We start from the raw sequence: 25965 nt of genomic DNA, 5'->3' as shown, positions 1-25965 counted from the left end.
TTTCATACCCGCTTACAATTCACTTTAATTGTCCCTCCCGGATCAGCCGTCATTTAATTCTGTCCGTGTACTGGAAATTCACCGTGATACATTGAGACTTGGACTAATGTACACCTATGGTCCAATTTACAGTTGACAGTTTCTTGGTAGCAGGTTTCTTCCCATTCTGGAGCAGTACACCATTTGGATGTGCAACTGTACTGTCTCTACTTTATTCTAAGTGAGTCCCTTTTGTAGACACTACATAATAATGTATATATCTTTTATAATTCCTTTTGGCTACTGTTTTCCTCTGTATGTAATGTTTTTGAGAATTAAGATCTACACTACTGAGCTTGAGCATGACATGTGGCTTACTCAGCTCCTAGTTCCCTCTGTCCAGAGGTCTTTATGACCCGGACCCCATGGTGTTATTCTACCTTGAGTAATCAACCTTTACAGTTTACAGGACAGTGACTGTGATGTTCAACTCAATACCCCATTTGCTGATATTGGTTTTTAATTTTACAGACAGGACGGCCCCACTTCGTCCCTTCCCCCACTATAACGGTCCTGATGAAGACCCCGGCAAAGGACTTAATTTAGCCTATAAATAGGGGTCGAAACGTCGACGCCTCTTCACTTTGGGACGTCCGGCACATCCCCTGGATCAGACTGAATTGCATATGTGACCGTAGAATGTCCTTAGTTTGAATTGTGTTTCCAACACTTGCCTTAATTTACATGGGCTATTTTGGTTTTTGGAACAATTCCCAATTCCTTTGATGTTGGTATTCATGTACATTGTGTTTAACTCTGTGTACTTTCCTTGATCCTTTTCACAGCCCTCGAGCACTACCTCTCCTTCCCTCCCCTCCCATATTGGGGCTTTTTCATTCTTCTTATTCTCTACTCTACTTAAAGTAATTGTAATAATGCTTCACTGAATCTCATTGCAATGTTGTTGAATAAATGACAACATTTTCTTTTGAATCACCGTCTTTTTGAAACTTGTAAGTGTGTTATTCGTGTGTTTACACGCTCTCCTCACAGGGACCCCTCTATACATTTACCACTCTTGCGGTGCAGCGATAGGCGGCTGCAACAGGACTCTCAAAATGGCGGCCGGCTCTTTGGATTTGGGCCTGGTCCACTAAAATGGCCCTGGGACACCTTGGAACTCGGACGCTTGCCTGCTAGGGCATGGGCCCCATTCCCGAAAGCGTCCCCTCTTTTGACTAATGGTTCTTGTTGCCTATCTCTTCTGTTGTCATTTAACGGAACATTTTTGGACTGCCGAAAGGGGTTCTGGTCCGACCGCTGGTTGGTGGAGACATTTTGACTATATCCTGGACCTGCCTGGCCTCGCCCAAAATGGCGCCGGTATAAATGGGACTCGTAACTCCTTGTTGTGTACTGGTTGCCCAGCCTTGATATCACAAGATACGTATGCAGTTTTGAAGCACATGGCGGGCGGGGACGAGTACTGATTGAACATTTGGACATCCCTATTGATATTTAGTGCTGATGTGTTATTGATTACTGTACTATTGAAGTTCGAATTAACGTCACCCATGGTACTTGCCCGCAAATGTATATCTAGATAATTTTATTGTAACTGGCCCTGTCGTACTTTAATTATAAAATGTACGTCCACCGATTCCGCAACTGTTAGACACCTTAGTTCTTGCAACCTAATGGCCCGCCCGTTACGTTCTTCTACAGTGTAAAGGTCCCCTCATCATATACGATTACAGTTTGCTCCGTGGCCGGCCCACGTGGTTATAGGCCCGTATTTGTATACTGACATTTTCACAATAAAGGTTTTTAAAACAAAACATGGTAGTAGTACCTAGATTGGTAAAGTTTTGAATAATAGCCACTGTTTTCGAATCAGCAAAAGGCAAGTGAAATAAAGCAGCCCGATTACATGACGGTTAAAAGGTATAATACGCAGGAAAGCAGTAAAGATAAATGGTCAAGGGCTGTTGTGTTTTCCACTCCTGCAACATAAAGTGATCGATAAGAATCCGATATTCATGCCTATCAGCGACTAAGACAGCAGGTCGAGCCTCTTTTGTTCTACGGCTCCCTCATGGGACGAAGAAACGCCCTTTTTCTCGAAATAGGAATATTTTACTTGCAGGACAGTTGTAAATTTCCCGGGAAAATACATTAGCCTGGAACATTGTTAGTGATAAACTGTAAATGCATCTGGGTCCTTTGCTTTACAAGTCAGAGTGAGAAAAAAAAAGGTGGGGCTTTCATCATTTGGGAAAAAAAAATGTTCTAAACCAATGAAAAGTGTTATTTTTAGGTCATATGACCAAGCCTTCCATCATTAGAAAAACAAAAGTAAAATGAACCAATGAAAAGTTTTATTAACAAGTCACATGACCTGTTATGCTTACGTTACGCGCTGCGCGCCGCGCCCTGGATCGCTTCCGGGAAGCTGCGCCTCGCGCACCGGAGCACTTCCGGGTGCGCTAACGCGGCGCGTCATATGACGCATTACGCGACAACGCAGGTCCAGAATATAGTCAAAATGTCTCCACCAACCAGCGGTCGGAACACAACCCCTTTCAGCAGTCCAAAAAGTTCTGTTAAATGACAACAGAAGGGACAGGCAACAAGAACCATCAGTCAAAGAGGGGAGGGCAAGTTCTTCTCTACCGGGTCACGTTGGGGCTCCACCGGAACTGATCGAATTGGTAGTCTACAGTGTTTCTGGATGTTTCAGACTGAAGCTGGCGTCAGCATGAGAACACCCCGTGGCTACGTCGTGGCCATTCCGCGAGCAATCATGGCAGTCGCTCCCCACCGGAAGTCTGCGGGAGTCGGGGGTCCCTGTGACTGTTGTAGAATCTTCAAGGCTGAGGGGACTCTTTTGGGAATGGGGCCCATGCCCTAGCAGTCAAGCGTCCGAGTTCCACGGTTGCCCAGAGCCATCCTTGCAGGCCAGGCCCAAGTCTGTGGAGCCGACCGCCATTTTGTGAGCTCCGTAGCAGCCGCCTGTCGCTGTACCGCAAGATTGGGTGCAATTCCGTTGGATGGCGGGTGAGACGTTGTAATAGCAACAGCAGGCGCAATTCAGCTGGTCGAGCGAGGCACTGTGTCGCAAGAGTGGGCGCAAGTCAGCTGGTCGAGTGAAGCACTGGGGTGTAGCTGAGAAACCTCCACCTGGGGAGGTGGGGGAGGCTCGTTCGCGCCGCCTCTCCCTTCTAGTGTACCCCACGCCGTCTCCTGGCGCAGGAATATGTGATGGTCGGACTAGGGCACCGCAGGACGTGTCTTCAGGTCAAACGGATTGTGGGACAAGGTCCAGAATGGAAGAGTCACTAAAAGGCAAAAAGTTCCGCCTGACCCCGGGAGCCGGCCGCCTATGTCGGGGGCGATCTTAGGCCACACCAGGGCAACAAGACTTGGGGAGGGGGCAGGAGTCAAGCGCCCCCTCCGAGTCCGCACCGCATCACATTGTTTTCCAATACAGTCAGGTCCACAAACAGCCCCCACTTACTTTGAGAATAGTGAAGCTGCAGCAGGTGCAAATAAGCTTCAGACAGTGTTACAAGCGCTGCTCGGAACCCTCAACTATGGCACCCAACATCCAGGACTTATGCCATTTGTGCAAGGCAGTGACATCGAAGCATCTCAGGGACCAAGCAACATACCATATCCAGAGTCCTTCCCACAGCCTCTGCCTTCCTTCTTACCTAGTTATTGTTCTTTCACTCCCACTCCAGGCTTTTAGCCTGTGGATGGAAAACCATGAACCTACACTCACCTATGAAAATCTTACTATTGATGGTTGATTTTGAGCCCCAAATACAAAGGCTTGTTTGGATCGATGTTGCAGCAGGCTGTCATGTAAATAGTTATTTAATAAAACGTTTTACCCTGTTACTTTGCTGGTGTGTTGTATATATTTATAATATTTGCATAGGGTTTGTCGTTATTTTGGGTGGGGTGGGCGGCGGAGCCGAGCTGTCTTGCAGCCATCATGGTGTCGAGCTCAGTTCCTCTCACTAGTTTCGTATTTCTCATGAGGGGTTGTTCATAATGTTTCTATTTTAGCGAGGTCAAAAAGAGATCCCATTAGTGGCCTACTGATTTTGCTTGATTCCTTTTGTTTTTTTAACGATTTTTCACTATCTGCAAAGACTAAACAGAGTATTGCGACTCTGTGCTTGTTTGTAAATAGAGAATGAACCAAAGAGAACCAATTCCAAAACAATAAATGCTAGGATAACAATCAATCAAATGGAGAGGGAAGCAGGCATGACGGATTACAACGGGGGCAAAGGCCTGCGTTACCTACCCTTCACTATCTGCAAAGAGAGAATACTCCTAAGAGAAAAGAGGAGGGGGGGGCAGCGTTCAAAGCACATCAGCGTGCATAAACACGAAAATGTTTTTACCTACCACGTACTTGACATTTTAAAGCTTTTGATATTTGCTATTAAAAAACCATTGTAATTCACTGAAAAAAACATAGGTTATAGACCATATATAGTTAGGAATTAGCATTTACAAAACCTTGAAAATTCACTGAAAAAAACATGGGTTATAGACCATATATAGTTAGTAATTAGCATTTACAAAACCTTATTTTACTCACACAAAACCATTGAAATTTCATATATAGTTAGTTGCACTAACTATATATCGCGCACCCGCAATCCACTGCTGATCATGTCACATATTACATCATTCATGACATGATCAGTGACATCACTGATGACATCACTGATGACATCACTGATGACCTCTCAAATGACATCACTGATGACATCACTGATGACATCTCAAATGACATCACTGATGACATCACTGATGACATCACTGATGACATCTCAAATGACATCACTGATGACATCACTGATGACATCTCATTTGACATTACTGATCACATCACTGATGACATCATTCATGTGATAACACGGTGAACCTCTTCAGACTCTCATATAATCTTAGATACACTCAGAGTAAACAGACACTCACAGACTGTCACTCATCCATGGAGTTACTCACACACCTAGTCAGTCATGCAAAGAATCAATCACACTTCCATTTCCTCAACTATACAGTTATACACACCTTACTTATTCAAACATATACTAACACATATTTACTCTGTTATACAATCCCTGATGCAAGTTCACAATGATCCATACAGCCACTCACACATTCACTGGCTCTTATGCACAGTTATTTATATATGTCAACTCTCACATGTACTGTGTTTTACATATGTACTTACTTTGACATGTACCACTGAGATATCCATTCACTCACTAATACACTAATGCACACAGTCAACCGCCCATACAGCTGTTTCCACATGCACTTTTGAACCCATACATCTAGTGAATCAACTGCTCACACATCTATGCACATAGTCACACACCTCACAGCCACCCACACACACACTCACTCTCCCATACAAATACTTGGGCAACCAATCAATAACCCATATACTTAATCATAAAGCTACTGATCAACACATGCAGCAGTTTACAGAACAACAGATATAATGATGCACAAATTAAGGCAGTTTAGTCACTAACCCATGCACTCAGTGAGACACATTTAATCACTCTCTCATACAGTCAGTCATGCACCTACTAAATCCTTCATCCAGACACTTATACATCCACTCATTCTTCAATATGTAAGACATATTTTAACTTTGCAGAAACATACAAACACTGGATGATGTCATCAGTGATGTCATCAGTGATGTCACTGACCATGTCATGAATGATGTAATATGTGACATCATCAGCAGTGGATTGCGGGTGCGCGATATATAGTTATTGCAACTAACTATATATGCGAATTTCTATGGTTTTGTGCGAGTAAATTAAGGTTTTGTAAATGCGAATCCCTAACCATATATGGTCTATAACCTATGGTTTTTTCAGTGGATTTCATTGGTTTTTTAAAAGCTAATATCTATAGCTGTAACATATATTCTTATTCTAATTCACAAATATATTTTATATATATTTGTAATATTTTTTTTAATTCAATTTATATTATAGTTTAAATAGTTTTTTCTTGTTTTGCTGCCGGTCCGCGAACCGGTAAACGTTCCGTTAGGGCATTACCGCGTTAGAAAAGCACATCGTGACGCGTCCCGTAAACGCAACATATCGCGTTACTACGTAATGCCCCTTATGACGTGCTGCGTTCGCGCACCCGGAAGCGTTCTGGAACGCGAACCAAGGCGCGAAACGTAAAGCCCCGGATACGATCTGAGGCGCGGCGCGCAGCGCGTAACGTAAGCATAACAGGTCATGTGACTAGTTCATAAAACTTTTCATTGGTTCATTTTACTTTTAGTTTCCTAATGATGGAACGCTTGATCATATGACGTAAAATAAACACCTTTCATTGGTTTAGAACATTTTCTTTTCTCAAATGATGAAAGTCCCACCTTTTTTCCTCACTCCGACTTTCATTTTTATGAGAGAAAGACCTGTATTTGTTTGCTAAGACATGGCATTTGTATTAGCTGCAGCTGGTGGATCTCCACCACCTCCACCACCACCAAAGAAGACAGGACCGACTAGCCAGGTCATCTTCGACCAGGAAGAAGAAGAAGAGGAAGACGAGGAACAGGAGCAAGGGACAAGTGGCTTTCTGAAAGAAATGCCAAGAACGTCCCATGTGAAAGTGAATTTTATCTGGCAATTTTTTTCTTTTCCTTCTCATGAAAAGAAAGTTAATGCCAGGTACGTTACCTGCCTCATCTGCAAAAAAAAACTCTCGAGAGGGACCGAAAAAAAATATAGCTATGGTAATCATACCATGCATCGGCACATGGAGAGTTGGCACCCTCTTAATTATTCTAAAGCACAACTTCGAGATTTGGTGGATAACCCCCGACCGGCTAAAATATCCACCAATGACTTAGCAATAAGTGAGTCAGAGGCAAGGGAAACGGTCCCAAATCTCCAAAAGAACTTTGGGCAGATGAGATTGACATGTGTAGCATGTGGAAAATTAATTTCATGCGGAGAGATGAGTATTACTTTAATAAATAGATCTTTTGAAAATCATCAATGTCCAAAACGTCCAAGAAAGTAATTTTTTTTTTGTTGCTCCTGTTGAGCCCTTTGAAGTGAATCATTTTTGTTTCCCCTTCCTCAAAAAAAACACAAAAAAAATATAAAACATCAAAAATAATAAAAAAAGTTCTTTTCAGAACTACCTTCCCTTTTAAAAAAAATTGCTAGAATGTTTAGCACTCTAGCATCCTCTATTTCTTTTGATTCGCTTCCCGGTTAGCGTTCGGGTACGCGAACCGGGAGCGAACTAAAAAAAATATTTTTTTTAAAAAGACGAGTAAATAAACAGAGAGTAATGTGAAAAGAAACACAAATAGAGGGAGTAACACACAGTTACTGTTGAAAGAGGGACTGATAAAAGAAGTGAAAAGAGTAGTATAAATAAGTAATAGAAAAAGAAATGAAGGAAGTAGCAAAGACAGGAAACTAAGGGTTAAAGAAAAGAAGCAGTGGAACTAATAAAAGTTAAATCTGATAGACATGTAACGTAAAGAGTACTAAACACTTACCTTATAATTGTCATTACCGTACTGAATTATAATTTTTATACTTTTAATCTGTGTAAGAAAGAACAAAAAAATGTAAATTAATACAAGGTGGTAAAAAAAGTGTGAGCATGAGACAAAATGAATGTTAAATGTGGTATACTTGTAAAGCGCACAGCTTCCCCAGCAAAGAGGCGTCCCGGCACTGTATACCGCTGGGGAACCCATCCTGGCTTTGCCTGTGAGATGGTCCCTCCCGGGCATCCCCAAGGTGAAGCCAGTCATCCCCGGCGCTGATGGGGCCGTTAGTAGAGATTAAGCAAGCTATTGCCCAGAGTTGCTGAGTGGGACCCATGGTTGGAGTAGGCACTGAGGCGAGAATTATCGAGTCCGCTGACCATGGCCCAAGACCCTGCCACGTCAGGAATCGAACCCTGGTCCCGCGCCGACCTCTGCTTCCTGGTCTGCCGCCTCTAACCAGTGAGCCACACCAATCCATATACATATTAGAAATCACAATTCAAAGTAGAAAATTAATTAAACATATTTAATGGTTTATTTTTGCTGTTATCAGAAAATATCAAATTTCACTGAAAACAGTGAGTTGAAGGTATTCATCATATAACAGCGGGGAAAAAAAACACAATCAAAATGATTGTGTTTAAAAAACCCAAATAATATAAATAAGCAGAAATAGGAACTTCTCCAAAGTAACTTACTTTCTATGACGTCAAAGGATATCCTATGAACAGCTTATACTCTGTTGTGCTGTTACTATTTTCTGCCCGCCACTTTCTGAAAGATAAACTCAATTGTTTTAAGAAAACTGAAACATACAAAGCAATTTAAAACAGCACACTAAGTTACAGCAACACCTAGAATCATTATAGTCCAATTACCTACCCTAAATTCTGACTTCAAAAATCAAGTCAAAAGGCAACATTGCTTCGTACTCAATTAGTAATGTTTGCTGAGAGACTAGCCATTTTTTACATTTCAAATAAGCTGTGTAATATCCAGATGTTGTCAAAGGACCAGCATATTATATAATAGCTGCAGTTGCAAATGTTCTTCCTGAAATCGATGACTGTGTTGCCCAAAATTTATTAATTAGACTTAACAACTTTTTTTTCATCCAGTTTATGTAGTTCAAATTGTAAAATGACATTTCACCCATAAGTTTCCATAAAAAATATAGACAGCATTGCAGACTTACATTTCCTCTACTCTTTATTTTGATCTGCTGCTTGACTTAGCTTATAAAACAGTTTTCGCTCTGTACTACAATTATCCACAAGGCCATATAGAGTAGGAGCCATTAGAACCTCTGTAAATTCCTCTAAACAAATCCCAAGCTTCCTTTCCTAAAATTTTGGTTGTAAGAACACCAGGTAAGAATTTTGAAGGTGGAAAGCCAATCTTTTTTTGAAAGTTAAAACAGAATCATTGCAGAATGACCAACCGTTTCCAGATTTCAAATAAGCTGTATAATGTCCTGAATTAGTTGAAGGACCGTTATGATATATAATAGCAGTAGTTATAAAAGTCCTTCCTGATATTGACAACTGCGAAGCCACAAAATTATTAATTAAAGTTGTCAATTTAGTTCCATCAGGCCTACATCTTTGGAACATTAAAATGACATACTGGCCATAACTTCGTAAAATTAACGTGGACAGCATTCCAGACTTACATTGGCTGCACTCCATGTTTTGATCGGCTGCCTTTACTAGCTTATTGAAGGATACTGATTTACTGTCAGGCAAAGTTAAATATATAAATCTTTCTGAGTCTACACTAGTAGTACTTGATAGCCTACAGTTCTCGCAGTCATGCTGCCATTGATCAGAAAGGCCAAATAGATAATCTACATCTACACCCTCATCTTGCAATACATCAAGCATATACATTAAAAACTCCTGACAATCCTGCTGAATATTTTCAGAGAATTCTGTTTGACCTGAACATTCGTCTAACAGAAAACAAATTTCAGACACACTTTCTACTCTGGTTCTATCAGCACTACATTTCTCTAACACAGAATTCAACAAACAGCATAAACTTTGTTCCGAATTGATCACAATCTGTTCTTTGAAAGTCTCTAGTGAAAAGAGAACATTAACAACTACATTAGCATAGCAGTTGACACCAGAACTATTTTCAAATTTAAAACCAACAACATTTTCAACAGAATTCATTTTATTCCTGCTTACAATTTTGGGTTCATCGACTTTTGGTCTTTTTGCTACAACCTCCATACTATTACTGATATTTCTTCGTTTCCGGCCTACCACACGTTTCTCAATCAAAGGATATTGAGGCAAATGTGGCGCATACTCTCTTCTTAACCTATTGTATTCCTTAACACAATCTAGATCCGCACAAATGTTTGTGACATCACAGTCAATCAAGTACAATCCCGATAAAGTTCTGACTCGTGACAATGCTACATAAGCCATACCCTCTTTGAATACAGAACTGCCAATATTCACTAAAGCAGTGTCTACACTTAAACCTTGCGATTTATGAATTGTCACCGCATATGCCAAGCAAACAGGAAACTGCTTACGGTGAACATATAAGTCTTTAACAAGCAAAAACCTAGCAGAGCAACGACCAATTAGCTGTACTTCCTCAATGCCATCAAATTTAATTTTTAAAATTTCAATTCCATCTCTACTTCTGTATTTCTCAAAATCAACAACATTACCCATTGATCCATTTACTAGACCTCTTTCAACATGTAAATTCCTTCTCAAAATGATTCGGCAATTTAAGCACACATTCAAAGTCTTTCAAAACCCGCAGTTTTAGATATAGTCTTCTCTAATGAATCCAATTTAGATTTCAAATTCTCAGACAAAATAATTGTTGCTCCCATATGCTCTATTTTGTCAATAGCTTCCAGTTTCACAATCTCTTGTTTTTCTAAATTCAACATTTTGTTGTTGAAGATGGAACATTCTGCAAGAGTTGGCATCAAACATATTCCAGATTTCTTCACAGTAATTTTCTGAAAAATATCCTCTGGCAAAACGTCTTCTTCTGGATATAAATTTGACAGTAAGCGTGCATGTAAAGCTTCTTTACCACGCTCAGTCACTTTCCCGATTCTAACATCTTGCAGAATATTCTTGTAATCTTCGTCCTTCGCCTGACGCATATTTTCACGCAGCTCAGCATAACTGAAGTTTAACCAAATGTTAACGTTGCCAAGGCTCCCTAGGCACTTCTTGGTATCTTCATGTGTAAGCAGTTTAAACACTGGTTGTCCTTTCACTGGTGTCAGCTGCAGAAGATCACCAAAAACAATGATGTGTTTGCCACCGAATAACACATCATACTCTGTTTTAAGAACTTCCTGCATTCTCAAATGCACAAAAGCAAGCATGACATTGGAAACCATGCTTACTTCGTCAATGATAAGATACTTCACAACAAGCATCTCCAGATAACTTGTGGTATTGTAATTTGTTATCATGCTCCACTGGCAGCATCAGTAACCGATGCAAAGTAATCCCTTTAATGTTATGAGCTGCCAGTCCAGTTGGAGCGGTCACAACACAAGACAGCGATGACTCAGTCCTTTTCTGCAGATAACATGAAATTGCTTTAATAAGGAAACTTTTTCCAGTTCCTGCTTCTCCACTCACGTACAGTCGGACAGGCTTCAACGACGTACATGAGCACTCTTCCTTCTCATGACTTAATCCATGCTCAATTTGGTTGGTAACTTCGTCATATATTTTCCTCTGCTCAACGTTAAGTTGTCTTTCCAATTCTTCTAAGTTAACCGCATCCTTCTGAGCATGTGCCATGGCTCTTTCCACTTCAATCATGGTAGTGGCAGCTTCATTTTCAATAACTGGTTCTCCTAGTGGATCCTGACTCAATGAAACAGAACTCTGACTGTCCTGAGAACTGTCTCTAGCAATCTCGGCTGCAATTGTTGCTTCCTGCTCAATTTCTGCATTCAACATTTGTAGATATTTTGGAACACCAGGACATTCTATGGACTCCTTGGCTGCATTGAAAGAGTCTTCGTAACAGAGGAAATGCCCAAGCAGTTCCTCTTCTGCACGCCAAGGCTTGAAAAGTTGCAAAAGAGCTAAATAGAAAAACTCTTTTCTTTCAGGAGATTCGCAATCCAATTTTCGATGATTTATCAATTGACATTTTTTTTGCTTGACCAGACATCCCTCACTTCCAATTACAGCATACACTCCTTTATCAATATCTTCTTTGATGTTCCTCTTGAAAACGTAATTTTGAAGAACATCATACAGACAAGCATTCTCCAGGTGACTGCTTCTATTTGGATAATATGTATCCAACATGTTGCTCTTCAAAATATCTGTACTGTTTGGCTCCTTCTCCGCCAAATACTCAATTTCCCGTACAGGTTTCAGAACTCGATTACGCGTTGCAGCAAGACCAAGACTCGCCCAAATGATACTCCTAGATTTGGCATAGAGACTTGCTGAAGATAACCGGTCAGAACATTCGTAAGCTCCGATTTCTCGATGCGACAACATCTTCAGACTGAAACTGTACAACTTCTTACTGAGGCTCTTTTCATGGGAAATATCCTCCCACATATCCTTCAGTTCTGTCTTTTCTTTTTTGGTGATGTAAGACTTCACATACCGAGCCACAGCCATACAGTTGTCAGCCACAAACTGTATATCCATGTTAGCATTCCACATGGACAAAATCACTGGGTTGTAGTCGTTGATGTACTTGGACTCTTCGTTTCTTTTCAAATTGTATGTGTTTTTGGGTGATTTCCTCGTCACATTATGTCGCAGCGATGACATCAAATTGTTAACTCTTCCTTTTGATATCACCGACCGTGGAAATGCAAAACGACATTTGGTGTAGTACTTGTCCTTGTTTCTGAATTTACGACGACAGTACTTTCCACAACGATGGCTTTGAAACCGTAAAACTTGTTCTCTTAGACTTTTGTCTTCGTTTGTCTTTGGAACAGCACATGTAGCATACTGTTCTATGAAACTCATCACTAAGTCATCCGGATCTGTTCCAAATTTGGGTGCATCTTTGATCCATAGCAGCATATGTATATGAGGAGCACCTCTTGCTTGATACTCCTTTCTCCAGAAGAAATCCAACACCTCTCCAAGAGGTGGATTTTTCTTATTCGTGATGAAAGACATCAAAGCTTCAAATCTATGATTAAAGTACCTGCATACATTCACTGGATCCAAAGAGCACAGTTCTCCGGGTGTCTTGAATTCAATGTTTTCAATGTTTCCATTTACCTCTCGTAGAAATTCAAGTAAGTCTTCCCAGCCATACTCAGCACAGCTGAGAGTGAGGAACCATGTGGGAGTTCCTAAGTTCCTCAGCATACATTTTAAGTCACCATGACGGCGGTACCAATACTCATTAGTACCACGCTGACAAGCCATGAGATTAATCAGGTGAGAATCCAAAATACTGTCTTGCACATTGACTTTATCCATAAAGTCCCTTGCCAAGATATTTCGCAGTTGTACACCACTTTTCAAGATGTGGTTCACTGCATAAGACAATCCAGAGAGATCACTTTCTAACAGTAGATGAAATAAATAGGGAATGCATTGTCGAAACCTAGGATCTTCTGTATACAATCGTAAAGTCCGGTATTCTGAAGCAGGAATTTGAACAGGTCGCTCATCATATCGTCCTCCTCGACCTGTGGGAAATAACTGTGGGAAACATCGAGCTTCCAAACTTTCCTCCCAAACACTAATGGGACTCCCTTTGGCTTGTTTCATTTGAAACAACTCAATAGCATTCCCCATGACTTCCTTGGAATGCAAAGGATGAACACTATAATGTTCATATATTTCTTCCTTTTTAGAAGCTTCTACTTTCTCAATTTGTCCTGGACACAAATCGCTGTCCTCTTCTTCACTTACTTCCTCTTCTGCAACACATACATTCTTGTAGTACTTATTATTTTTTATCAAATACAATGTTGCCTTTTTGACTTTCCTAACATCCACTAAATCTTGCCAGATTATCTTACTCTTTGTCGGAACACCATTAACTATGATAACCAGAGGTTCCTCTTCCACTTTCTCTACTCCAATTGTATTAATGTTTTTCTTCAAATCCAAAGGCAAATAAACAACCCTTCCCTTTAATCCTCTCTGTAAATCTGATGGAGGCAACTTCCCTGTCTTTGGCTCCATTCGTACAATAGCTTGGAAGGGATGGACACTTTGAATCAAAATAGATTCATAAGTATTTAAATCCTTCAATTCAGAAGGAATGTCATCTAATTCCAATTATTATAACCCGCTCTAGCAGGCATCTGGTTTTGGTTTAATTTGTTATAGCAATAAGTACACATACGTTGGTCCGCTCCCAAATCAAAACAATTTTCTACCATCAAGTATGTGGCAAAATCCTTCCATTCACTATTGTTTTCCATATCACTTTTTGCATATATATCCACTAACTTAGTCTGATTCTTATAATAAGTCCGTCGACAACACACACAAGTGAAATTAGGCCTCTCACTTGATTTCACCATAAACGTGGAAATTTCCTTGTGAAACTTATCTGTACTGAAAACTGTACACTGTCTTCCACATTACCTTCTTCTAGTGGTTCAATATCAACATTGTTCTCTTTACCAGCAAAGTAACAGAACTCAATTTCTTGACAAATATTCTTCACATCTACTTCAGAACCATGCAAAAGAGCTCTGCTTAATTTTTTAAGCATAATTGCTGGACTCTTAGCATAATACAACATTCTAACTAATTTCCTCACTTTATTATGATGCACTGCTAGCATCCTGAAATGATGAAATACACTCTGGCATACTCTCCTAGAAAGACAAGCCAGTGAATGACCACGCAAACCTGTCACTTGTCTCACTCTGCAAGGATCTAATTCTTGCAACAACTTTATTTTTTGCTTTACACTTTTCTTATGAAATGTCCGTATAAAATCACAAAACAAATTGATGGAATCCTGTCGCACACTGCAAATAGAACTACACTTCCAGGTGTACACTGGTCCCTTAGGCCGTCTCCCTAAAACCTCATCACTTAGCGCCTCTTCTGCATCTGCAGACACAAGTATTTCTTTTTCAACCGGATGACCATCTTTTACCTCATATGCTCAACCACTGCTGTCAACTGCATGCACCAAAACATTGTCCTGAAAATAACTCTCCTCATTAAAAAATGCCTCACTATTTGAACTATGCATCCATTCTCCTAAGAAAACTTCACAAAAATTACTTCGATTAACTTCTCTCTTCCATCTACTATTAGATTTGAAAACATAGATTACCTTGTTTAGTTTCCTAATTCTATTAATTACCAAAATAAATAACTTTCGCTTAATTTCGAAAGCCTGATCAATAATTTTCTCTACATTTTTCTTTTTCTTATAAAATGACACTTTCTGTTGACCTTTTTTAAATTGTTTTAGCAAATTGACAATTACCCTGTTGCGGAACATTCGCTTACGAATGTCCCTGAATATATTTGCCCTTCTACTGCCATGCACAGAGTTATCTCCTGCTCTAGCACAAACTTTTTTGACGGGCCTTTCCTTTTCATTTAAATTGGCTCTCTTTTTCTGGACTAAAACTTGTTCTGTAGTTATACTTTTGTTTCTACAAATGTTTCTAAGGAATGATTTTGTTCTCTTACCCGGTGTTCTCTTCGTCCGTTGAGGTAATTCTAATGTAGTGGACTGCTGCAAAATTTTTGTTAACTGCTGTCTTTGACATTTCGTAGCCTTTCGAATTCTATCTTTAGACGGCATTGTGTAATTTCCAAATAATCTGCAGTTGAATCTGTGGTGAAATAAAATAAAAAATGTTATTAACCACTATTACCAAACAGTAAATCAATAACAGTAAGAATTAGATTCAACAATGCTATAAAAATGAATAAAATAAAATAATTCACAAGGGTGCAGGGGGTATCACTTTGACACCCTCTGGCATCCTCAAAACAGGCACAGGTGCTATGTGGCAGGCATACCTGCCCTAAGGGCAGGTCTGCCTTTCACATGACATAGGTGTGCATGCACATATGTGCATGCACACCGGAATCGGTATTTTACCATGAAGTTTGATTTCATGCTAAAATACCGATTCGTTAAGGCCTTTGGGACTCAGAAGAGTCCCCCCTACATAGCAAATTTACAGAATCTGTAAAATTACCGATTCGGTATTTTACCGAACCAATAATTTTTCCGATTCTGTAAATATAGATTTACCTACATGTGGCCTTGGATTTAGGCCCCTACATACCGATTGGCTATTTACTGGTCGGAAACGACCGAAATCGGCCGAAACCGGTCGGTAAATGGCCTGAAACGGCCACCTACATCGGGCCCTAAGTGTGCATGCATTTGATTTCAAGAAAATTTTTAAAACCTTTTATGTAAAACAATAATACACCTACATTCATGGGGAACAGACTTAAAATGCCCTAATACACATGAATATGTTTTTTTAAGGAACTTGCACCTTTTTTTCTATAACTTTTAACATGGCTATGTAACTCAAACAATCAAAATGAAAATTTTCCAGGCACACATGGGGGCGTATTTACAAGGGCCTTGCACTACGAGGAAAGTGACTTCAAATGACCAGACACACATGGGGACGTATTTACAAGGCCCTTGAACCCGGGGGAAGTGACTTGAAATTGCTAAGCACACATAGGAGGGTATTTACAATGCCCGTGAAACACTTATGCATCATTTTCTTTTAACATGGCTATGTAACTCAAACAATTAATCATTCCTATGGGCTTTGAAGCCCATAGGAATGATTAGGCATTACCGATTCGGTATTTACCGAATCAGTAATTAAAGAATTCACAAGGGTGCAGGGGGTATCACTTTGACACCCTCTGGCACCCTCAAAACAGGCACAGGTGCCATGTGGCAGGCATACCTGCCCTAAGGGCAGGTCTGCCTTTCACATGACATAGGTGTGCATGCACATATGTGCATGCACACCGGAATCGGTATTTTACCATGAAGTTTGATTTCATGCTAAAATACCGATTCGTTAAGGCCTTTGGGACTCAGAAGAGTCCCCCTTACATAGCAAATTTACAGAATCGGTAAAATTACCGATTCGGTATTTTGCCGAACCAATAATTTTTCCGATTCTGTAAATGTACATTTAGCTACATGTGGCCTTGGATTTAGGCCCCTACATACCGATTGGCCATTTACCGGTCGGAAACGGCCAAAATCGGCCGTAACCGGTCGGTAAATGGCCTGAAACGACCACCTACATCGGGCCCTAAGAGTGCATGCATTTGATTTCAAAAAAAGTTTTTAAACCTTTTATTTAAAACAATAATACACCTACATTCATGGGGAACAGACTTAAAATGCCCTAATACAAATGAAAACGTTTTTTAAAGGAACTTGCACCTTTTTTTCAATAACTTTTAACATGGCAATGTAACTCAAACAGTCATAATGAAAATTTTCCAGACACATGGGGGCGTATTTACAAGGGCCTTGCACTACGAGGAAAGTAACTTCAAATGACCAGACACACATGGGAACATATTTACAAGGCCCTTGTAAACATGCACAGCTCCTATATGCATACTCACCTTGTCAGTACTAATACTTTACATTATCTACAATTATAATTGGTAAAAGAATCCAAAATCGCCTTTGAAAGCAGAATGCAAACACTTGACGCAAAACATCATTTTAAATACACAGCTGACTTTCTTATTTACGCAAAAAATCATACTACTCTTTATCTAAAATATATAAACGATAACTCACCTTTACAAATTCTTTTTGAAATTCAAAACAGACTCAGAAACACACCAATTATTCTTTAGCAGAATTAAAGGTATGCACTCCAGAGGCTGGAACCAACAAAGGCACTGAAACGCTGATATTCATCACACATATCTCTCATGTCAGCCAATAAAAACTCTTCCCTCACTTTTTTCAAATCAACACCCTTCCCCCCTCTGCCCTTTCTACCTCTTTTCCATAGCAACTACCGCCTGCCAGACCTGTCAAGTTCACAAGTTCACACAACAATGTTTCAAATGAACTCTGAACTCTCAGCACACCTGCTAATCCACTGCAATCTTTCATAACAACATTTTTTAATAACCATTCAAAATACATCTTTCAAAGAACACATCCATGCACCCTAACTTTCTGTTTTCAGCAATGGAAATACACCAATCACTGCTAATGAATCATTTGCACTTAAACTCCACAGTTTTTTACATTACAAACATCCCTATTTCAACTGCCATTTCATTCCCACACTTCATCTGACTGCAGCAAAAACTCCTCTAGCCCTGTTTTCAGTCTGGATTCTTGGACATAGCTACATCCACTGGGCTCACAGGTATGCTGATAACAGAAATTTACACAACCTCAATTTACAAAATGTGGAAATCAAATGGATTGGTCTAAGAGGATTGAAATGTCACCAATTGATACCATTGGTGAAAACCTTTTTACATTTGCCAACCCCTGACCTCATAATAGTGCACTGTGGAGGAAACGATTTGGGCACTTTGACTGGGGTAGGTCTGGAAATGCTCCTAAAAGACACCTTTGAGCAATTGATGACACTTTTTCCTCAAACTGCCTTGGTATATTCCAATATATGCCAAAGACAAAAATGGAGGTGGTCCAATCAATTTTGTCCACAAATTGAGAAAGCGAGGAAGCATGTAAATAAGTCTGTTTCAGCTTACATGAGGTACCATGGAATGGGCTGCATCTCCAACAATAACTTGCGTTACTACATGCAAGATATCTACAGAGGAGATGGCGTGCATTTCTCAGAGGAGGGGAACAGAGTTTTCATACTAAATTTAAGAATGTGTATTGGTTCCTACTTATAAGTTTCTAGAACTTACACAGAACCCAAAAGCTCTTTTCAGAGCTACCTTAACTTAGTTTACTCTTTTGAAATTTCGAATATACCCTTTTTCTCCTATTTTCACTTATATTCGCTTCCCGGTACGCTACCCAGTTCGCGTACCGGCAGCTAACCACGCGAAAAAATCAATTTTTTTTCTCGACATATATGAGCCTCCTCAGCCACCCTCAGAAAACTTAGGGAGACAGGATACGTCTAAAGTACCCCAATCTACCCATTCTGAACATTATTTACCCTCCATCTTATATCTCAATTCTACCGAAACACAAAATGGAGGACTCCCGTAACGCTGCAGGTTCGCGTACCGGGAAACGCACTGACAAGCACTCGCTCAAAAAAGGTGGGAAAGTAATTTACAGAAAAACCACTGGAGACAATTTCACCAATTAAACATTAGCTCATACTACATACCAATCCCTACCATTTTCACAAATTTCGTTGGAATACCATTTAGCCATTTAGCATGTAGAACTCTCTAAAATCCCTGAGGTAAATTACTTCACAAAACATATCGGAAGTGTTGGAAATGACAACCAATTAAAATATTACTTTCAATTTCTACTATTATATCATGACATTTGATTGGTTATGTACCTGAATATATATAAACAAAGAGAGAGAAACACAGCCATTTTGTCTACTACTTCGTGAAGTGCAGAACAACTAAAAATCAACTGATAACTTCAAGTTATATTTAAAAGGTAAGATATTATTTTTAAAACTGAAGTATGTTCTGTACTGAAAGCTAATTAGAAAAACATTTTCTGACAGTTATATTCTATCACTCTGTAATACTTATAGAATAAAATAGACTTCTCTGTTTTAGTTATGGCAGGGCCAGTCCAAGGATTTGCGAGGCCCTGGGCTAAAAGAGAACGTGCGCGAGGCCCCCTCCAAATTACATAAGTGGCCACTTGCAAGGAGAACATTCACAGACACTGTGGGGGCCCCATTGTCCAGCATTTTGACGCCCCCACAGTTTTAACTTTTCATCCACACGCATTTCTCACACCTTCATAGGTGTGAGAATTGATTGTGGTCTAAAAGTTAAAACTGAGGGTGCGCCAAAATGCTGGACAATGGGCCCCCCACAGTGTCTGTGAATGGTCTCCTTGCAATTGAGGGAGCGTCTCCTTCTCCCTCCCTATACCTCCTGACACCATCCATGAGAGGCCCAAGGAGGGGACCCCCTCCAATAGACCTTAATTGCAGGCGACACCTTTCTTTGTGATAGATCTCCAGGAAAACAAAAGGACACATCACCAGTGCGTGGCCCCATGCTGGTGGGCTGAGTGCGAGGCCCTGAGCGGCAGCCCACGCTCCCCATGCCTAGCGCCGGCCCTGAATTAAAGATAAAGTTAGACTTCTCTAGTATAATTCAGAATTGACTAAGAGTTTATTTGATAATTTTCTTCATATTTCTACTTCCAATTTGATACCATACACTGCCCAAAGAAAAAAACACTGTTTAAATAACCAAACTGCCTGTCTGTACTGAAACCCAACAGTGCCCTATCTGTACTGATATATTTTTTAAAAATTCATTTTTCAGAATTCACAATGGAAGGACAAGAAAACAACTTGAAAATTGAAACAGAAAAACAAAAGGAGACGGAAGTTGACCAGGATTTCTTCGACGATAAAATAAACAATGAACTTGTGCAATGTGTAGATGCAGTAGATTTTCTACTGAAAAATGAAGAAAAAAATGATCATGATTTTTTAGATTTTCTTTTAAATTTTGAAAAACAATCTGAAAAATAAATTTTTATTTCTCAAATCAAAAATTGTTTGACACATTATTTATTCTATATTGTAAACTAGTAGCAAATTGATTATAACGTGAAGTCAGACTTTAAATATACTGTGCAACTTTTTGGTGTTACATACTAACTTTGTTCATAGTTACTTCCTTTCTCCCACTATATAATCCCCAATGTGTATTTAACATCTCTTTATCATCTCCTGCCTCCATGTTGTTTCGGCTTTCCAGACAGACTATGGTATGAATTCCATATACCACAATAACTTCTTTAACAACAGGCAAGATATCTACAAAGGAGACGGCGTTTAATAATTTATAGACTCTGCATTGGTACCTACATGTAGCTACGTAAATAAAAAAAAACAAAAAAAAACAACAAAACGAACAATTGATAAACATACAATAAGTTGAAAGTCAATCATTCTTGTTTCCTTATAGTACGCTCCCCAGGCCGCTTTCCGGTACGCGTACTGGGCGCACCCCACGAAAAAACCATTTTTTTTTTTTTTTGCACGGCGGGGCCCTTTTAAAGCCTCCACATCAAACCTAGGGGGTCAAGGAGGATCTACTATGCCCCCTTATGGGCATTTGCCCCTTCGTTCTGGCCTCCTCTTGTCTCTCGATCCTACCGAGAGACAAGATGGCGGCCGCTACGGACTGTTTAGAATGTTGACAGACACCGGAGAGCCAATCAGCTTCGCTTTGCAAAGCTCCGTTACGCGAAAAGTACGCGAACTAGTGCGCTATCCAGGACGCTGTCACAGATATATCTGTTTTTTAAAACGTTAATTTCTCAAAATCCACTGGAGCACATATATTGAGACCCAGCAAAGGCACATCGGGCTAACAGTCCCTACAATTTTGCCAAGTTTCGTGCAAATCCATTCAGCCGTTCGAGCTAAAAGTGAGGCCAAACGCCCTATAGAAAAATGAATGGGAAAAACGCGTTTTGGGACCCCCCTTTTTTCTCGGCCCCCCCTTGACGAAACCCCCCCAAATTTTCAGGGGCTGATCAGAAATAAAATGTGCCATTTTCCTGAAAATTGCAGTTAATTCCGTCCACAAACACCAAAGTTATTAGACACGTGTGAACAAGCACTCACGGAGTGCGAAACGCGTCACGTAGGGCTTATGGCGTGAATAAACCCTACCTACTTGACAGACCTGCTTGTTGGCGTGGATTCTTTCTGTACCTAAGCGCGCGCTTGGAACGCCGTTTTTCCTGAATATTGACTACCGGTTACCTCACCGGCAGCGCGCCACCCCCACTTGACGAGGGATACTCCATTGAGGTTGCCGTTGGATGTCATATATATATATATATATATATATATATATATATATATATATATATATATATATATATGTATATATATATATATATGTATGTATATATATATATATATTCACTGAAAAAACTATAAGTTATAGACCATATATAGTTAGGAATTAGCATTTACAAAACCTTAATTTACTCGCACAAAACCATAGAAATTCGAATATATAGTTAGTTGCAATAACTATATATCGCGCACCCGCAATCCACTGCTGATGATGTCACATATTACATCATTCATGACATGGTCAGTGACATCACTGATGACATCACTGATGACATCATCCAGTGACTGTATGTTTCTGTAAAGTTAAAATATGTCTTACATATTGAAGAATGAGTGGATGTATAAGTGTTTGGATGAAGGATTTAGTAGGTGCATGACTGACTGTATGGGAGAATGATTAAATGAGTCTCACTGAGTGCATGGGTTAGTGACTAAACTGTCTTAATTTGTGCATCATTATATCTGTTGTTCTGTAAACTGCTGCATGTGTTGATCAGTAGCTATATGAGTAGCTATATGGGTTATTGATTGGTTGCCCAAATATTTGTATGGGAGAGTAAGTGTGTGTATGGGGGTGGCTGGGAGGTATGTGACTCTGTGCATACATGTGTGAGCAGTTGATTTAGTAGATGTATGGGTTCAAAAGTGCATGTATAAACAGCTGTATGGGCGGATGACTGTCTGCATGAGTGTATTGGTGAGTGATTGGATTTCTCAGTGCTACATGTCAAAGTAAGTACATATGTAAAACACAGTACATGTAAGAGTTGACATATATAAATAACTGTGCATAAGAGCCAGTGAATGTGTAAGTGGCTGTATGGATCATTCTGAACTTGTATCAGTGATTGTATAAGAGAGTAAATATGTGTTAGTATATGTTTGATTAAGTAAGGTGTGTATAACTGTATAGTTGAGGAAATGGAGGTGTGATTGATTCTTTGCATGACTGACTAGGCGTGTGAGTAACTCCATGGATGAGTGACAGTCTGTGAGTGTCTGTTTACACTGATTGTATCTAAGGTTATATTAGAGTCTGAAGAGGTTCATCGTATTATCACATGAATTATATCATCAGTGATGTGATCAGTAATGTCAAATGAGATGTTATCAGTGATGTCATCAGTGATGTCATTTGAGATGTCATCAGTGATGTCATCAGTGATGTCATTTGAGATGTCATCAGTGATGTCATTTGAGATGTCATCAGTGATGTCATTTGAGATGTCATCAGTGATGTCATCAGTGATGTCACTGACCATGTCATGAATGATGTAATATGTGACATCATCAGCAGTGGATTGCGGGTGCGCGATATTTAGTTATTGCAACTAACTATATATTCGAATTTCTATGGTTTTGTGCGAGTAAATTAAGGTTTTGTAAATGCTAATTCCTAACTATATATGGTCTATACCCTATGGTTTTTTCAGTGAATTTTCTAGGTTTTGTAAATGCTAATTCCTAACTATATATGGTCTATAACCTATGGTTTTTTCAGTGAATTTCAATGGTTTTTTAATAGCAAATATCAAAAGCTGTCAAATGTCAAGTACGTGAAAGGTAAAAACATTTTCGTGTTTATGCACGCTGATGTGCTTTGAACGCTGCCCCCCCCGCTTTTCTCTTAGGAGTACTCTCTCTTTGCAGATAGTGAAGGGTAGTTAACGCAGGCCTTTGCCCCCGTTGTAATCCGTCGTGCCTGCTTCTCTCTCCATTTGATTGATTGTTATCCAAGCATTTACTGTTTTAGAATTGGTTCTCTTTGGTTCATTCTCTATTTACAAACAAGCACAGAGTCGCAATACTCTGTTTAGTCTTTGCAGATAGTGAAAAATCGTTTAAAATAACAAAAGGAATCGAGCAAAATCAGTAGGCCACTAATGGGATCTCTTTTTGACCTCGCTAAAATAGAAACATTAAGAACAACCCCTCATGAGAAATACGAAACTAGTGAGATGAACTGAGCTCCACACGATGATGGCTGCAAGACAGCTCGGCTCCGCCACCCACCCCACCCAAAATAACGACAAACCCTATGCAAATAATATAAATATATACAACACACCAGCAAAGTAACAGGGTAAAACATTTTATTAAAAAACTATTTACATAACTATTTTATACTTTTAGTTGCCCGATCCGGCTAGCTCAATCGATCGAGCATGAGACTCATGCACTCTGATCTCCTTGGCCTCAGTCAAGCATCAATAGTAAGATTTTCATACATGAGTGTACGTTCATGGTTTTGGTCCCTGAGTTGCTTCGATGTCACTGCCTTGCACAAATGGCATAAGTCCTGGATGTTTTGTGCCATAGTTCAGAGTTCTGAGCAGCGCTTGTAACACTGTCTAAACCTTATTTGCACCTGCTGCAGCTTCACTATTCTCAAAGTAAGTGGGGGCCGTTTGTGGACCTGACTGCATTTAAAAACAATGTGATACGGTACCTCCCTAAACCGCTTGACGGAGGCCCCCGAGGGGCGGTAAGATGGCGCGGACTCGGAGAAGGCGCTTGGCTCCGACCCCCTCCCCAAGTCTTGTTGCCCTGGTGTGGCCTGAGATCGCACCCGACATAGGCGGCCAGCTCCCGGGGTCAAGCGGAACTTTTTGCCTTTTGGTGACTCTTCCATTCTGAACATTGTCCCACAATCCGTTTGACCTGAAACGATTACACAAATAAAACATTTGTGAGTTTTAAATTTCCGGAGAAGTATAATTCACCAATACCTTTCTCTGTAGATCTTTTTCCATTAACAATCCCAGTTCCATCACCCGCCCAGGATATCACTACTGTTAGTTGTCATTGTTGTTTCTGTTTTCTGATAGTGAAGGATAGGTAATGCGGACTTTTGTCCCCCGTTGTAATCTGTCATGCCCATCTACTCCCCACTGATTGAGAAACTAGTTCCACCCGGACCATTTATTAGAGGTACATCATCTGTCTCAACCGGAGAGTACCCCTAATAAAGAAGACATATGTAAAATACGAAGTAATCACTGTATCCTGTTAAACAGAAACTTTAGCATGAAACACACTTGAAAAGGAAGGGAAAGAAATCGAACAAAATCAGTAGGCTACTGATGAGTTTTTGACTTCGCTAGAAATAAGAAACATGAAAGTGGTGAGAGAAGCCAAGCTTAACGTTACGGCAGCCAGGAGGTAGCTAACCTCCGCCACCCCCCCAATGCTCCAAGCATGTCTGTCCCACCGCCCACCACGCTCAATAACGGTAACATGAAATAGATACAAATCAGCAGATACCTACCCCCATTCCGGAAACTCCCGAAGTGCAAAAGGTCCACGGTTACGCCCATCCGGAAGACGAGGCCTCGACACGTGCAGGGCGGGGCCCGACTAGCCGCCATCAGCCGGAGAAGTCGTGGGATGGTCGGCCCGGAATGTACTGGTCCTCCCATTCTCTTCTGGCGCCTTGCAGGCCACGGGGGGATGTCTTGCCTCTGCCTCTGACCCCCCCCCTCTTATCGCCTGGTCCGGACATCACGGATATCAACGCCAGGTGTCGGCATGGGGTGCGCCGGGAGGGAGAGGCGGCGCGAACGAGCCTCTCCCACCCCCCCAGGTGGGGGCCCCTCAGCTGCACCCCCAACGCTCCACTCACCCATCAAAAGGGTCGTCGCGTAAGGTGCACCAGGAGAGGAGCCGAGGCCGACGGGATCTTCTTTGGCTGCGACAACACTGGAGAGGAATGTCTTGCACATGCCACCGACCCCCCACCCCCCCTCCCCTCGTATCTCCTGGTCTGGCCCCGGCTTGGTATGAGCTCCCCGTTCAGTCCTGAAGCGGCGCCCTGCAGCCACGGGGGGGGATGTCTTGCCTCTGCCTCCGACCCCCCCCCCCTCTTATCGCCTGGTCCGGACATCATGGATATCAACACCAGGTGTCGGCGTGGGGTGCGCTGGGAGGGAGAGGCGGCGCGAACGAGCCTCTCCCACCCCCCCCAGGTGGGGGCCCCTCAGCTGCACCCCCAACGCTCCACTCACCCGACAAGGGTTCCTCCACTCTTGCGATGCAGCGGCGCTCCACTGACCCGACAAAAGGTCTCGTCCACTATTGCGAGGCAATGATGCTCCGCTCACCCAGCGGGGGTCTCGTTTACTTTTGCGGTACAACGACGCTTTTGAGTTCAGCTAGAAAATGAGTCCTGCGTCCAGAAACGTTCTCCTCAACTTTGAAGATTCTATAAGAGCCACAGGGGCCCCAGACCCCCGATGGGGAATGACTGCCATGATCACCCACGGAACGACCACGACGTAGCCGAGGGACGTCGGAGCGCTCATGCCGGCGCCGGCCTCAGTCTTGAAATGATCAAAATCCTGCAAGACTACCAACTTGATCAATTCCGGTGGGACACCAGTATGACCCGGTAGGA

The sequence above is a fragment of the Lissotriton vulgaris genome, chromosome 2_1, assembly GCF_964263255.1.
Source record: "Lissotriton vulgaris chromosome 2_1, aLisVul1.2, whole genome shotgun sequence".
Lineage (NCBI taxonomy): Eukaryota > Metazoa > Chordata > Amphibia > Caudata > Salamandridae > Lissotriton > Lissotriton vulgaris.
This window is presented reverse-complemented; position numbering follows the sequence as displayed.